The 13,852-nt window shown below is 34.4% G+C and overlaps 1 protein-coding gene across 1 annotated transcript in view; it reads right to left on the minus strand.

Moving 5' to 3' along the window:
* Positions 1-13,852, minus strand: part of LOC138317486 (myosin heavy chain, clone 203-like) — an 86,825-nt gene that overhangs the window by 36,455 nt on the left and 36,518 nt on the right. The window lies entirely within an intron of this gene.

The following is a 13,852-nucleotide window of genomic DNA, read 5'->3' on the forward strand; positions in this document are numbered from 1 at the left end:
GGAAATCATTCGTACTGTAATGTTTATTTGAATAGATACATATAAAGTAAAATGTATCAATATATATTATCATACAATTTAATTTATAAATAAGGGCGTTTATTAGAAGTTATAAAAGCAAATTAACTGCGTTGCAAATTAACTGCGTACGGTAAACCACGTTCTGGTTATGTCTCATCAATGGATAGTTCAAGTCCGCATTTTCCCAGGAAAAAAATATTTTTCTTAGTCACTTTTGTTAGCTAGTGATATGTAGTTTAAAGATGAAATTCTTTTTCGAATGCATAAAGTGATGAACCTTGCGTGAAGTAAGATTTTCAGTGTAAGCAAATCGTCGCCAAAGAGATATTTTGATCGGCAAAATATTTTGATTAAAAAGAATATATTGATGGGCATAATAAAAGCAAGGACATATAAACATAAACAAATTAAATTCTTCATAAAATGTTTTAACTATGTATGTATGGAATATAGTTTTCTAAACGGCAAGGTGCGCGAAATAGTTTTAATCCTGTCAAATGTATAATACGTATACATTTGCTACATGGAACCTGGTTCATTGCAAAGCATTGGAAAAAATGAGACATTTGCTACATGGAACCTGGTTCGCATTAGAAACTACATTTTATTGTGTCAACCGATTGAGGAACCTGTAAGCACTGGCTTAAGAAAGCAAAAATTTAGTATCGGGCATGTGGCTGCCCGTGAGCATCAACACTGTTCAAAGGACCGATCGCTAAAATGTAGGTCACATGCCTGTTAATCAAACCAAGGACGTATAGAATCAAAATAAATCCAACTTCTACCCATTTAAACTGTAGATTCATAGTTGTTGATTAAATTCTGAATTTGTCATAATTAGTTTAATTCTAGAAACCTTGATAATTTGACAATATCCTATTCTGACCTTCTTTTACAAACCGCGTGAGTTACGTGATAACAATGTATGATCCATACATGTATTATATTGTACACTTAAAATTTGCCTGCTCGAAAGGTAAACCCCTAGGCTAGGACTGCAGTTGCCATGGTCACTTGGACTTCATACTGTTCCATCAACCACACAGGTATGATAATCTAAATTACCTAACATTGGTCATAGTGGGGTCAGGGGCCTGGGGCCTTCCTTGGACACCCTTCAATATGTTCAGTCAAGTTATTTGTAGTACCTTGTCCCAACCCCAGGGGGTCCATTTATAGCATGCTGTACCTAGGTGGCAGCCTCTTTACATACATACATTGTACTCATCACACAAATACGTACAGTTATACAACAATGCTAGTCAATAGGGATATGTGTTTTAACTGGTAGTGCATTTTAATTTATTTGATAATGAAGCTTTATATATTAAAATTAAAAATAATCTAAATACCAAGTGTATAATTAACTAAAACATTTATTTCAAGATTATTGGAATATCATATTTCATCCGATATCTTCTCATTAATTTAATTTTTTTACACTGGATTTTTACATATATCAGAAACCTGATTATCACTACTATGTATATAAAATACCATATTACAATGTTGAATAAGTACCTAATCTAGATTAATTTTGATTATAATATATACATGTATACATTATTGGTAAATTCAAGGTTGTGACAGACATGCTTGATTTACGTATTGTACAGCTCCCGTCAGCTCCAATTCACGGCTGCCTATCATGACAATAATTTAGGTGAATTCAGCATCACTTACTATATGTTTTGGCAGCTAGTTTTTACCTCATCCCAATCCTTAATTGATTATAATATATACATGTATTATTGGTAAATTCAAGGTTGTGACAGACATTAATTACGCATTGTACAGCTTCCATCAGCTCCACTTCATGGCTGCCATGTCATTATTGTGCAAGGATTTATAATGTTTTGGCAGCTAGATTTTACCTCATCCCAATCCCCCAAATCTACCCCCCCCCCCCCCTCGGGAAACGGTGTACATGTTTACCCAGGCTCTACAACAAGCATGTACATGTATCTAATAAGAATGGTACTTATGTGTTTCAAACTCATGAACCTATATGATTTTTAAACGGTTAAGTATATTTGTTTGTCTTAACAAACTTCCATAGAAACAATTCTAAAATCACATATTATATAAAGATACTGCCCCCATTCTCATAAAGCCGTGCAAATACAGAAGGCAACGTTAACGATTCTGCCCTCTGGCCATCTATCGATGGTCACCTTGAGGCACCTGTATAGCTGGATACTGTGGCTTACCTGTATGCTTGACAAGTTATAATTATTGGACCATGACGCAATATACGGTCAAGATAACTTGCGGGGTTGGGATCATAAACATATTGTGTGTACCGGTAATTAAGAATCAAAACAAGCTGAATTGGGTAATTGTAGGTAGACTAGCCACCAATTAGTGGAGGACGTCATATAGTTTGAAGTGGATTTAATTCTGCATGATCTTTTAAAGATGTTCAATTTTTAATAAAAAATATGTAATTAAGCTATTTTTACGTACAATACTTTTAGAACTTAAAATAGCAAGAAAAATATTATAAAAGTGTATATATATTCAAGGACGTCTCACTTATAAATCCTTGATATATTTAATGAAAGACGATCTACAAGGGTATCGCTAGATAACTGATTGATAGGCACCAAATCTTTTTATTTAAAAGCTATGTATTACCCGGTATATGACTGTATGTCTGACAATGGAAAGATGGATCTTTTCTCTTTTTCAAACATATACTACACATAAAATTTGAGACAGGTCGCTTCAGTACTTTCTGAGAAATAGCAGTTACAAACTTCAAATATCAAAATCGAAGATGGCTCCTTAACAGCCATCTTGTTGATCATTCGGTCCCAAATTGCAATATTGACAACTAGGGCCCTTGGGGAACCTACATGTGAAATTTGAGAATGATCCATTCAATACTTTCTGAGAAATAGCGATAACAAACTTTAGCTATCAAAATCCAAAATGGTTCCTTGGCGGTCATCTTGTTGATCGATCGGTCCCAAATCGCAATATGCACACCTAGGGGAACCTATACATGTGAAATTTGAGAATGATCCATTCAATACTTTCTGAGAAATAGCGATAACAAACTTTAGCTATCAAAATCCAAAATGGTTCCTTGGCGGTCATCTTGTTGATCGATCGGTCCCAAATCGCAATATGCACACCTAGGGGAACCTATACATGTGAAATTTGAGAATGATCCATTCACTTTCTGAGAAATATCGATATCAAACTTTAACTATCAAAATCCAAGATGGCTGCCTGGCGGCCATCTTGTTCACTAATCTGTCCCAAAATGCAATATGCACAACTAGGGCCCTAGGGGAACCTACATATGAATTTTGAGACAGATCCCTTCAGCACTTTCTGAGAAATAGCGATAACAAGAATTGTTTTAACGGACGGACGGACCACGGACCACGGACAAAAAGCGATTTGATGATGGTGGGCTAGAAAACTAACACAACAGATACATGTATATAAATATATACATGCATACATACATACATGTACATGCATGTACACATGTACAGTTGAGTGTAAGCTAACCTTTACACCGTAGTGCACTACATTTAAACAGCATGCAAACTAGCTATATAGTATGCACTGCGTCCAGTTACATGTAGGTGTGACCACTAAAACCCATATACAGGTAATGGGCAGTGCCATTGGACACGTCGTTCATTCTCCACTAAATGTACAAATTACATTATTAAGTGTCCTCTATCAAAATCGGGACTTAAAAATCATGTTTGTATATCATCTTTGTTTCTTGTGACAAGGGTAATGGTTTAATCTTCGAAAAATAATTTTGGTTCCTCGGACCAATTAAGATTTTTTCATCATCACATATTAAATATGGCCCTCACGAAGAATTACGACTGTCCCCCTAAGCGATAATATATTTCATAATCATTTATGAACAAACAAATGAGCAAATATTTCATTTTTTTTTTATCATATTATAGACATTATCGTACGCAATGAGAGTTGACAAATATTGGTACACGAAATGCTTAGATATTTGTATATCACCCATTTTATCGTTGTCACAAAATACATTTGTATGCCATTAGATACGTTACCAACAAATAAAATCATGCATACAATTGATATATTATCAAAAATCCACGGTTTGTTCGTGATAATGAACTTTAATATGTATACTAACTTTTACATTGATGGCATGGACACATCCATTAACAATGAAATGGACAGGTGCGATCTAATCTTGAAAATATGTATGTTACACAACGACATCAACAGATTCGCTACTACTATACACATGATTATATAAGATGCCACTTTCCCACAGAGCTAAATTCACATCACAGTTTGAAAAGGATATCTAGTACTAAGTGTTACAATGTTTGTGGTTCGGTCGACAAGTCACACGGTGTCATTTAAATGATGAGAGGGGTTAGTGTCGGTCTGTACGTTACCGACAGATACAATGTACGTTATACACATATCGACAGAAACTCTCACGCATATCATAAAACATTCAAATTTAGCTTAACCACGTGGCAAGCGAGAAGATTCGCTGTGTTGCCAGTTTTTGATATTCGAAATAAGGTAAGCCTTTACTTTCCTTTTATATATATCTGTACATAGTAACATATTAAAAGACTCTTTCATACGTGGATATGAAGGATAGGGATATTCTACCCGAGGGTCACAAAATGTTGTAAAACCCGAGGCTTGAATATCCCTATCCTTCATATCCAGTTATGAAAGAGTATTTTTATTTCATACCTCGACGTTTTATTGCAATTTTACAACTATAATATCCCGCCATTTTGAAATAAATTCGAAAAATCCACTACTGAGAGTCAATTTTCCATACATGAAAAAGTACGTGACATTTTCAACACAAATTTCGTTGTTTGTATCTTTTATAGTAAAACTACTAAAAAAATGTTAAAAATTTACCGAGGAAATAGAAACAGGTATATATATAATTCTGATAATAATCATGTGATTTCTAACACTATTTTACTCTACTGATAAGCTTTTATGTAAAAAATTAATCGTTAAATTTATAAATCATATATCAAAATAGTAACGTATCTAGTATAAAAAGAAGCACGTAGATCTGTTTGATGAAAGATATACCGTTAGCTCTAATATCTAGCGTACATAACTAGTAAAGAAAATACTGTTACATCGAATAATTCAAATAGATTCTATAGCGAGATATTGTTAAAATGCTTGTTATGCTAATTATACGGTAAAAACATGAAGTAACGTAACGTACATTGGATAGATCTGTTTCTTTGGTAACGTACCTGTCATATTAGGTAACGTATCTGTACTTTTGTACGTTTAACTCAAATTTGAGTGTTGGTTTCATTTGTAGCAATTTGTTTCACTATAGATATGGTCAGAAAATGTAAGTAGCATTATGGAATTAAATCATCTGCTTTTTTTTTTATTTTGTTAGATATGGCCAAAACAAGAGCGGAAATCCAAAGAGCATATAGAGAGAGGAAGAAAAGAAATGACCCGACGTTCCTTGCAAAAGAGAAACTGAGGCAGCTATCCTATAGAACACCAGCAGCCGAACGATCGAATAAGAAACAAGAGGAGTATAAAAACAGAAACAAACTCTACTGTGCAAAGTATCGACAGAGAAAAAAGGAACAGACACAAGTATCACTGGCAGCACAAGTATCTTCGAAACAAATCAACGAAGTGCCCAGCTCTACTGACGTAAACTCAGGAGTGGCGTCTCAAACTCGATCAACTGAAAATGGGCAAAGATTGTTAGTCCGTCTTCCACTGCAAACTAAGTCCGTGTCTTCTAAAAAACGATCGAGAGCTTTGAGGAAAGCACGTTTTACAATATTGAAATTGAAAACAGAAGTGTCAACAAAAGCAAAGTTAATAAATGAATTGAGAAACGGCTTGAGAGAAATATCAAAAATAAACGCAAGGTACTTGAAAGTCCAGTTCAAGTAACTAACAGCCAACCTTCAACACCAAGGTCAAAAACAAAACAAGAGCTTCAAGAGGCTGGAATGGATCCTGAGAGAGTGCCAAGACCGGTGGTACGAAAGCTGGAAACTGCCAACGTATTGATTAACGAAATACAGGCTATACACATACTGACCCCGAGAACATCAACCAGAAAACCAAAAGACTGATTATGACACTGATGTCCGGGAAAATCTCTAAGAAATACAGAAAGAAGAGCTACATCTGTGTTAGATGTACATGTGTGTACCTGTAATTTTACCTACGGGTATCGAAATACCTTGTCTCCCCTATACAGTTGCTATTTAGTCTTATTATATCATATTTGTCTGATTTCAGTGAGTTTCATACATTATCAAGATTAAGTGTAATATTTGTATGTAGGAGTGGTAGTTAAATTACATATTGTATTACTCGATATTTCAATAGTGTAATTGAATTCTCTGTCAGTTGTTAATTACTTTAATAAATCTAAATGATTTAATGAGATATGCAAGTTTTCCTGTTTAATCTTTGTTTACATGCAGTGGCGATTCATTTTATTGTTTAGCTGGTGAGTGTAGTGATAATCAACTAATTTCGTGCGGTAATTAGGTCGACGGCGGGAAACATAATACGACCCTTGTTATGAAAATTACCTCTTTATTTATTTCAATTAAATTGTTTAGGTGAATAAGTTAATAACTTTTGCGACTCTACAAAATTATTAATCTCGTTTTATATCCCATTGAAAAAATCAGAAGCCGTTTTAGAAAGGTAGTGGACCTTTAATATATGTTTAAACATATAATTCTTCACAAATACTGTATATAATAGAACATCATAATATTTTTTAAATAAGCCAATATGTTTTGATTGATGTATATTTAACATTGATTTATTCTTTGCATTGTCATTCTGGGTGATTTATATATAACATAAGATCTATAATATTGAAATCAAGTAAAAGTTGTGTATATGTAGTACACTACATATGTAGAAGTTTAAGAGATGATATGTACATTTAAATACCCATTAAATTACCTTTCCTATGCAAAATTTAAAGGTTTTTTGAAAACATTAAAGACCCACTACCTTTTCGGAGGAGAATTAAAAGGTTTCTAAAACTCATAAATTATATAAGAATATATATATATATATATCGATCACCAAATATGAGGTTACAACATGAAGCTTATGCAAGATATCTTGCGTATTATATGATAACAGTTGGGTTTCATTTTGCTGTTTTGCCTCTGGCACAATAATAATAAACTACCGCGAGGCATTTAGGACGACGGCGGTAAACATAAGACGACCTGCGTTATGAAAATTAATATTCATTTATTTGAATTCAACTATTCAGGAGGTGTTGATAAGAGTAGTATTAACGGTAAGTTCATAACTTTTGCGACTCTATAAAATTTTCGATCTCGTTTTACATTCCCATTTTAAAAATTAAAAGCCGTTCCGGAAAGGTAAAGGGCCTTTAATAACATAAGAATATAAATATCGAATCCCAGTTAAAACGGCCCCACTGTAAAAACGGCCCCAGTCAGAACGGCCCCACTGCAATAACGGCCCCAGTCAAAACGGCCCCGTTACAAAAAAAAAAATGTTTAAAAAAGGAAAAATATGTTTATTTCAACTTATATTCAGCGTTGATTTTGTTTATTTTATTTATAAGAATTTATATATTGTCTTGTACATTATAATGATAGAAAAAATACGAAACACGGCACCAAGGACTTATATGAGACATATAAATCCTTGACGGCACTAATTTGTAACTAATCATTTCATTATACATGTAGAATTTATGCCTAGATATTCTACAATGCTTGTTACAGTGAAATTGTTTAATATCTCTGATAGGTTTTCTTGCTGTGTTTTGTTCTTTCTTTTGTACAACGTATTTTTTCAAATTGGAAACTGTTTATTCTAACAAAACTACATTGTAAATTATACACCTCTGTAAAACATTTCTTTGGCAGAATAAATGTTAAATTATGGATACTTTTGTTTCTGATATTTTATAATTAGATCAACGAATGATCAAATTGGACGCAAATAGCCGTGAAATTGGTCACGGTTCTAGCGATGTACATTTAGTCTTTAATATAGTCAATGAAATATACGTGTTTATCACGGAGACTATGAACGGACTGTGGGTCATAGACACAATCATATTTCATTCGAAAGCTTTAATTTTATTTTTCCATAGCCTCGGTAAGAAAACAAAAACTTTAATACAGATGGCTTTTGCTGGAAATACTTTCGAATTAACTCCATACAAACATCTTATTATTGCATACATCTCGGTTATCTGCATAAGGTGTAAATATATATAGAAAGGAGAAGAAATCAGAGAATATTGCATTTTGCAATAACGATAGTGAGAGTGAATTTTATTTCCTTAAAAGTGCAAAGTGTATGAAGATTTCATATTAGAAAACCATTTTTTGTCCGATATTCCAACATGTTTAAGTTGGTTCAATTACTTAATGCACAAAATATGAAAGAATAAAATAATCTTTGTAACTATATTTCATTAGCCCTAGAAAAGAACATTACTGCAAGGACGTATATCACTTATAAATCCTTGATTACTGTAATTAAGATTAAGACCAAGTTTTGTGCTCTCTTTCTCTACTACAATACATTTCAATTTTATCAAGAATGTGTGTTTTTATCAAAGTTGTGTGAGTGTGGCGTATATCGTCACTGTAAACACAAAGCAAATAGAGAATCTGAACCCATAACAAGTTATTATTGACAGTTGTCACCACAAGATGAATTAGCCGTGGTCAGTGTATACCTAATTATATGGTAATTATATAGTGTATACGGTGTAATTGTAAAGGCGCTGATATCCCACAAAATTACGGTAATCTGTACGGGAAAAATCAAATCATGAATATTAGTAAATCAATACATGTCTATATATAAAGGATACAATTCAATTCTGCCTCATACATTCTGTTGGTCTCATGTAAAACTCAAGCCGTTCTCTTCGAAATTTCAGTGCATGTTATATCATAATTCACATAATTAAAACTTATTTTAACGTCTTTCATAACTAAGAACAATACAATTGCTCAAATTCACTAAATTTTTGACACTTGTACATTTGATTTCTAATAGTTTAACAAAATGTTTCACATACTATTATTTGGACGTTTTCTATTTAATTAATGAGAAAGATAATCTATTTCTTGTAATTTCTTAGATACTGATATGTGAGCTACATGTAATTCGTTTTGTAAGATAATGTTACAAGCAAAACTTACCACATATTTTACAGTGAACATTTAGAAGACAAATGTATATAATCAACACACTGAACATATTGAAAAATTTTTGCAACAATTAAAGATTTGAACATATTTATTACTTTAACTGCATTCTCAATATTTTCCGTTTGTCAAAATATCAAAAACTCCTACCTAAACAAGTACAAGTAATTTCCGAGTTAAATGCTAGCACTTCCCTTTTCAACAATATCTTCGTCTCAAACATACATGAATCGATGAGAAATCAATACTAAAAGTATTTTGAAGACATTTCAAATTGATTTCTTACTTGAATATTAGATCTATCAAACGCTGCTAGAGATCGTGAACGTAAAAAAAAAAATCATCATTTGCAACCTCATTTACTTGTAAATGTAGGTATACATTATTAACCTAACCAACCCATCTTTAATAAGATAGACAACAAACATGTTCATTTATTTCAATTTACTTTTAATTAATCTCAATGTGTTCCGTCATAAGCTTTGTCTTATATCTGCCTATATAAAAGTGAGGCCGTTTCGACTGGGGCCGTTTTAACTGGGGCCGTTATTGCAGTGTGGCCGTTTTAACCGTACTCCATAAATATCGATGGTATAAGATGAGGTGACAACACCAAACAAATGCAAAATTGTCTTCGTAATGTGTGATAACTGTCAAGATTGATTTCGCTGTTTTGTCTTCTGGCGCAGTACTAGTCCACAGGTAATCCAATAATATTAGATCCCGATATTGAGAAAATTCTGATGTGCAATATCGAGATCTAATGCCCGAACCCTATACGAGTCTTCGCAAGTTCCGCCCTCGAATTAGAGCGGAACTTTGACGCTTAATTACCAAGTGAAAAACTCACCAGAATGTCAAAAAACATGTATAGCGTGAATCAGTAGTTATCCATGAACACATCCTGGTATAAGAATATGTATGACATAACATTAATCCAAGGAATAATCACACATTTAAGAGCTGACCCATAGCATCGCTGTATAATCTAGGTTAATTCCTATTCAAATTTTCGTCACTTCCGGTTTATCAAATTATAGTACGGTGTATCAAATGGAAAGATAATATTAACAGTGGTAACCAAGGTTGTTTATATGCACGGAAACAAGTATTTTTTTATTAGTTCTGATTGATTCTGGAAATATTTAAATAAATTAATGCATTTTAGTCGAAATACTACAAAATATTTCATAGATAATGATACTTTTACTTTCCGTCACCATTCCGTAATTTGGAACAACCGAGTAAAAATGGCGACCAGGTAGACTTAATACAGTACAAATAGTGGTGGGGGTACTGGTTGGCGACATATTATCGTGAAGAACATATTATCGTGATTTTGATTGGCGGGTTACACTGAATGCGATTTTTAAACGGTTTTGTGTTTAGTAAGATGACACCTACCAAAATTACCAACAATATTTTCAAATTTTGAAGAAAATTTAATTTTTAACATAAAAATACCAAATTTCAGTAAATCTTACCTCACAAGTACAACATTAGCCAGGGGGAAATGCATGATATCGGCTTTATTCTAAGATAATAGTCCCGATTTATATCTCGTCTGCTTCCTCTGATGACAGACAACAGCGTTCAAAAAACGAAAGTTGTAAGGGAGGTAATTCAATCTTAGAAAAGAACGCTGATCGGGGTCACTCAAGCGCTTTTGACCAGACGACAAAATACAAGGTAGAAAACAATGCCGATTTGATTTGTTATTTTATTGTTTACAGAATTAATCACCACCAGAAATCATTCAAATATATTTAATATTTATTCAGAATACTAATAATTTATACAGACATGTGAGAAATATTTGTCATTTTGCCAGAAATAGATCGGTAAATGGCGACCTCTTCATTTCCCCCTGTCAGCGTAATCTAACGATTTTACATGTCATAAACAATACACGTTTTCTCTCTTTCGCAACGCAGTTTTTACATCAATTTTTTTTTGAAATAGTTCAAATGTTTATCTTTATGTTGATACCAAATTTAATTTATTCCATCACACGTAACTATTTTTAATATTTTTTTGGAAAAAATCACGATAATATGTTCAGTAAAAAGACACGAAAACCTATTTGACCGACTTTTTTCAAAGGGCTGTGTTTATTGTAAAATATCATATAAATTCACTTAAAGTGAATAGTCGGGCAAAGAAAACCAGTCTAAATGCGTTCATTGGCCTTCCAAAAGTTCTCACATATTAATACGACGGTCAAGTTCTGCTTAGTTTCCCAGTTCTGACCATTAAAGTAAAGAAAAGTTGAAAGCATTGAAAGCGAGGCTGTGTAGAAATGTAACCACGGACATAGTGAGCCGGGAGGACCGTTTTAGAATTCCCATACTTTAAATTAATTTCTTCGTACGCAGACAGATTTTGACGAGAGATTTTATTTTTCCATTTCATAAGAAATTATACTGGATACATTCACACCATTTTTACCGACTTTAGCCATCCTTGCCCGACTATTCACTTTAAAGCTTATTTATTTAAAGTGTTGTGGACCAAAGCCTATTTACAACTCTAAAAATCTAAATTTAAATATAACGTTTAGAAAAAAAATCGAGAAAAATCGCTATTTTTTCACGATAATATGTCGCCAGCCAGTATAGAAATGTCTAAATTCGGTATAACAGTGCAATAGTGACGTTTTGAATTTTGGATTTAACATGATTTGGGATAATTCTTTCAGGATATAAAAGGTTAGTGTAAACACAACTTGAAATTTAGAATTTATATCGAGCCCATTTCTGCGCCGTCTGAATCCTGCCTCGATTGTTAGAGGTTAGACACGACGTAATGATCAAAAGTGTCTCGTCGTGCTATACCTCTAACATTGTTGGAGTAGTCCACAGGGGGCCAACTCAATGAAAATGGATGTTGTCATACATTTTTTGTATTTGGAGGATGGACTGATGAGTATATATGACAGTCATGTGATTTTTTCAAAAAAATACGAGATTTGAAAAATTATTTAAAAATCGGGATGTTTACTATAAAACAGAGAAAGGGACGACAGTCGCCATATTGGATTTTTTACCCCCACCTCGATTAAAGTTAATTTTTTCACAATAGTATACCTTTTTTCCTAGAGTCATGATCACGCATCAGTCCTCCGATAATCCATAATCACACACAAACCATGCAAAAGCATATAAACTGATGTCTATATAGTCAAACGCAATATTTTTAATCCAAAATTACCGGCGCTTTCTGACTTGTGACATCGAAAGCAACGTCCTAGTGAAGAGCGATTAGAGTAACTTAGTAATTTAGGACGACGGCGGGAAACAAGACGACCCGCGTTATGAAAATGAACACACCGCATACATGGGAGGTCGTCCTTACATGATCATAGCTGTTAATAGGACGTTCATCAATCAAACAAACAAGCATTCCCATTTTAACAAGAGGCCCAGAGGGCCTGTATCGCTCACCTGGATTGTAATGCCAAGTAATGTTCTGAATACAGGTTCATTGTTTCTTTTCTGAAGGAATTTTAATATTAACCTCTAAATCCCCTATTGGGCCCCACCCCTCCCGCCCCCAGGGGGTCAGAGCCAAAATTTATACAAGTTCTGTTCCCCTTCTTCCAAGGATGTTTATGGCCAAATTTGGTCACAATCCAAACAAAACTCTAGGACAAGAAGTGATTTATAGGATTTACCTCTATTTCCCCTATTGGGCCCCACCCGTCCTGCCCTCGGGGGGGGCCAGAGTCAAAATTTATACAAGTTCTGTTCCCCTTCCCCCAAGGATGTTTGTGGCCAAATTTGGTTACAATCCATGCAGAACTCTATGACTAGTAGCGATTTAAAGGATTTACCTCTATTTCCCCTATTGGGCCCCACCCCTCCTGCCCCCGGGGGATCAGAGCCAAAATTTATACAAGTTCTGTTCCCCTTCCCCAAAGGATGTTTGTGGCCAAATTTGGTTAAATTCCATTCAGAACTCTATGACAAGTAGTGATTTAAAGGATTTACCTCTATTTCCCCTATTGGGCCCCGCCCCTCCAGCCCCTGGGGGATCAGAGCCAAAATTTATACAAGTTCTGTTCCCCTTCCCCCAAGGATGTTTGTGGCCAAATTTGGTTACAATTCATGTAGAGCTCTAGGACAAGTAGAGATTTAAAGGATTTACCTCTATTTCCCCTATTGGGCTCCGCCCCTCCTGCCCCGGGGGGTCAGAGCCAAAATTTATACAAGTTCTGTTTCCCTTCCCCCAAGGATGTTTGTGGCCAAATTTAGTTACATTCCATTCAGAACTCTATGACTAGTAGCGATTTAAAGGATTTACCTCTATTTCCCCTATTGGGCCCCGCCCCTCCTGCCCCCGGGGGGTCAGAGTCAAAATTTATACAAGTTCTGTTCCCCTTCCCCCAAGGATGTTTGTGGCCAAATTTGGTTACATTCCATTCAGAACTCTATGACTTGTAGCGATTTAAAGGATTTACCTCTATTTCCCCTATTGGGCTCCGCCCCTCCTACCCCCGGGGGATCAGAGCCAAAAATTTATACAAGTTCTGTTCCCCTTCCCCCAAGGATGTTTGTGGCTAATTTTGGTTACAATCCATGCAGAACTCTAGGACAAGTAGCGAT

The sequence above is a fragment of the Argopecten irradians genome, chromosome 3 (assembly GCF_041381155.1).
Source record: "Argopecten irradians isolate NY chromosome 3, Ai_NY, whole genome shotgun sequence".
Classification (NCBI taxonomy): Eukaryota; Metazoa; Mollusca; class Bivalvia; order Pectinida; family Pectinidae; genus Argopecten; species Argopecten irradians.